Here is a 4,306-nt window from a genome sequence, read left to right as displayed (position 1 = left end):
GTCATAAAGTTTCATTATTTTAACTGAGTGTATTAATACAAACTATACTGTTTAAATGCACAATGCAAGCTTGCTTAATCCTGGGGTACTTTTGTAGTATTTTTATGAATACTAGGTTTATTCATAGATAGAACTTTTACCATATAAATGTCAATTATTTTCTAGTTGTTCTTAAATACTAGGTAGGTTGTTTGCGGGAAGTGCTGGATCATCAGTGAGTTACTTGCTGTTTTTCCTTTTCTGCCATTTCTTGTCGGTGAATTGTATTCTGTGCTGCTTGTTGCATTTTCTCCAGTTTTCCCAGAGTCAGAGATTTTAAGGGTAAAAGTTTAGGCTTACACAGCACCATTGTATTTACATCTTCTACAGACAGCTGCCCTTGTTTTGGAAGAACTTCCGGAAACATTGACTTCACTTCCGCCATTTCTTAATTGTTAGGCGCAGTAAGTTTCTTCCTTAGTTTTCCCGAGGCCTTAAGCATTCAATCAAATGATTGACAATTCCTGACACAAGCTTACTTAGCCCTTGGCGTCGAGAATGGGAGCTCTTTGTGGGACGGGAGGGACGCACTACGCACTAAGCCCACCTTTCTGCCATGACCCCATTCCAACTGTGGCTTTTGTAAAAGCCATTGTATTCCCATCTCTCTTTATCTTTCCACCCTCCTACAGTGCTTACTGGATCTCTGGTGGCCTAGTGGATACGAAGTTGTGCCATCAACTCAAAGGCAGGTTGCTCAAATCCACCAGCTGCTCTGTGAGAGAAAGATGAGCAGTCTTCTCCTGTGCAATTTACAGCCTCTAAAAACCCAGCTATGAGTCAGTTCTGACTCAAGGGCAATAAAAGTTTTTATAGTGCTTCCCACGAGTTAGATCAAAAGAAATGTTTGAGAAAAGAATACACACTGATGCAGTTCATACAAGAGAAATGTGGAGAGCGGCTCAGAGAGCATCAAGCATGTCAGGACATTATTCCTCTTGAGAAGCAGCAAAGTTCTCAAATTGAGATACAGATGAGGTTGCTCTCAAAAATGCAGCAGTAAAATTAGCAATTTTCTATGTGTGAAAAACAAGCAAGAACATATATAATTTTTTTCCCCAATTCTGAACCATTACACATTGATACTGGGAAATACTAATTACCTCTGTGTTTTGGGAAAAGAATTATAAGCACAGGAAAATACTCCACACCTCTTTCCATATATGGGAATTATCCTATTATCTTAGACATCATTACTGTATTAGAATTTTACTCTCTTTATTCGTATTTTTTTTTCTTTCCCAAAAGGAATTTAGGTGGCTCATGGAAGAGAAGAGATGTACTATAAGGTCAATGATAGGGAAATAGAAATTCAAGACCATGGAAGAGAATAAATTGCCATTAAGTCAGAACTGAATCATAGCTATCCTGCAGAAGGTGTTTGAGGTTGTAAATTCCGGGGGAGCTAGGGAGTTGCACTACTAATCCAAAGGTGGAAATTCTAGCAGTTCGAATCCACCAGTTGCTCCAAGGGAGAAGGATGAATAATCTCATCCTGTGCAATTTACAGTTTCAGGAAAAACCCAAGAAGGTCAGCCGAGTCAGTTCCCACTAAATAGCAATGAGTAATCACTCTGGAAGAGATTGCCCATCTTTCTACCTTGGAGTTTCTAGTGGATGTGCACTGACAGAGGTGTGGCCTTGGGGTTAACAGAACGACTCCCTATGGCCTAGGCCATGTTGTTGCCGTTGCTGTTAGCTACCTTTCGGCTGACTAGACTCCTAGTCACCCTATGAGCAATAGATCTGAAACTGTCCCATCCTGTACTATCCTCGTCATCTCTGATCCACATAAGCCCATTATTACAGTCACTCCTTTCATCCATCTTATTTAGGGTCTTCTTCTCTTCTGCTGACTCTCCACCTTTCCAAGCATAATGTATTTTTCCAAGGACTAACTTCTTCTAACATGGGGAAAGTATATGAGATGATGTGTCACCACCCTTACCACTAAAGGGCACCCTGATAGCACTTTTCCCAAGATATATTTGTTTGTTCTTCTGTAGTCCATTGGATATCCAGTACTCTTCTCCAACACCACAACTCAAAGGCTTTGCTTCCTCTTCACTGACCAACTTTCAGATGTATAGGAAGTAATTGAAAACACCATACTTGGATCAGGCACACCTTGGTTTTTATGGTGACATCATTGCTCTTTAGTACTTTGGTGAGATCTTTGACAGCAGACTTTCCCAATGCAACACATCTTTTTATTTCCTGATGACTAGTGCCAAGGAGGGTGTGAAACTGGGTAAAATGAAATCACTGGGAACTTCAATTTTTTTTTCCACTTGTCACTGTATTGTTTATTAGTCCAAAGGTGAGCATTTTTATTTTCCTGTTGTTGAGATGTGACCTGTACTGACTTTCATCTTCGGCAGTAAGTATTAAGTTATCTTCACTTTCAGCAAGCACTGTCTCCAATACACCCATCCCGATTACCCCAGTCACTGAATCAATCCCCCTCAAAGAAGGCCTTCCCCTCCTATGCTGTCCCTCCACCCTCCCAAGTATGATGTCCCTCTCCAAGGACCAGTTCCTCCTTACATGTCCAAAGGATGTCAGACGAAGCCTCAGAATCCTTGCCTCCAAGGAGCAGCCCTGTTTAACCTTCTCCAGGATGAATCTGTTTTCTTAGCAGTCCATGGTACACTCAATACTCTTCTCCAGCACCACAGCTCAAAGACGTCAATTCTCCTTCTGTGAATATAGACAAGTTATTTAATGCCTCTGCCTTGGTGTCTTATCTATCATACTTACTCTTATTGAGCTAATTTTGACTCCCAGCAACCTCCCATTAGGTTTCCACAGCTACAAGCCTTTATGAGATTGGCACTACTGACTTTTTGTTAGCAGTACAACACATAATGCACAAGGCTAGCACAGCTCTTTTATCTGTAATGGGGATGGTAGTTATGGTAACTGGCTTATAAGGGTGGTTTTGAGAATGAAATGTATTATTACTCATAAAACGCTTGGAAGGGAGTATGTCCTCATAGTAACCTGGTGGCCTAGTAGATAGGGAGTTGAAATGCTAACCTCAAAGCTAGGTTGGTTTGAATTTGAAATTAAACCCCAAGTTCAAGATAGATTTGGACTCACCTTCTAATTTTAAGTATACTGATAGAATTGTCACAAGGTAGGTATTTCTATTACAAATGGAGAAACCTCATCAGCCTGATGAGGTTTATTTCTTGCTCCTTCAGCTTCTAAGCCATGCCCCCTCATATTTGGTCATCCTCTTGGCTAACCTGAATGGCAGTCCCACACTCTGGAACTGAGTTCATGGAGGTCTGGGTCTTTGAAGTCTAAGTGGACCTGGCTTCACTCTTGGAAGCCAAGGAGACTGTGATTCCACGGTTTGAGACCTCAGAGACCTTAGTTCTATCTTTTGAAACCCTGAGCTCCATCTACAGTTCTGCTGATCTCTGAGAGACTCAAGGATGGTAATTTTATTTTCTTAGAAGACAACAGATGTAGCTACTTTTCTTGTTTCCTGCCTTTATAAATCAAAGAGTCAGACAGTTTTCCTTCTCTTCTTCTTGTCTCTGTCTCTTTCAGTCTAAACGGAAGGATTTTCTGCTTTGGTGATTGGTTAGAGTTATCATCTACAGACTTTATATTGTTAACAAAAGACTGGTAGACATGCTTGGCTGAGAATTCTAGAACAGGTTTTCTAAGTTTGTACAACATAATTTTCCAAATCTTTAATTTTGTTTTCATAGTTCAATAATTAATGCACATTTTGTTTAGTGGTAATTTGATTGTCAAGTCTCTATATTTGGCAATACTCTTTCTGTTTCCTTCTTGACATCCTTCTGTCAATTTGTTCTTGTGTCCTGGTTTCTGAACTTTGTATTTGGTCAAATTGTTTCCTTCTGGTCTTATGTGGTTGATTACACTGAGGAGTACATATCTCAAAGGCACACGGTTCAAATCCACCAGATGCTACATGGAAGTAAGATGGACAATTTCTTTCCATGCAATTAATTGCCTCTGAAAACCCGCTGGTGGGTCAGCTATGGCTCAGTTCCAACTCCATGGTACACAACAATCACAACAAAGGCTTCTGAGGCCCATAATCTTGGAGGTTTTATCAATTTCTAACAGGTTAATAAAATATTTAATTTGTCAATTAATTTTACTTGGGTCCACAATCAAAATCCATTACAAGACCAGTCAAGATATCAAAGATGTGTTCCATTGCTTTACTGAATCCCCTATTTGGGAAAGAACAAATACAAGCCTCCTCCAGTCAGTTGGCCAG

At 40.2% G+C, this 4,306-nt stretch overlaps 1 pseudogene; it reads right to left on the bottom strand.

The window, feature by feature from the left end:
- Positions 1-211: 211 nt before the first annotated feature.
- Positions 212-481, bottom strand: LOC102845472 (annotated as a pseudogene).
- Positions 482-4,306: the final 3,825 nt, after the last annotated feature.

Source organism: Elephantulus edwardii, unplaced genomic scaffold (assembly GCF_000299155.1).
Source record: "Elephantulus edwardii isolate Elephantulus edwardi_28Jun2011 unplaced genomic scaffold, EleEdw1.0 scaffold00003, whole genome shotgun sequence".
NCBI classification, from domain to species: Eukaryota; Metazoa; Chordata; class Mammalia; order Macroscelidea; family Macroscelididae; genus Elephantulus; species Elephantulus edwardii.
This window is presented reverse-complemented; position numbering and strand designations above follow the sequence as displayed.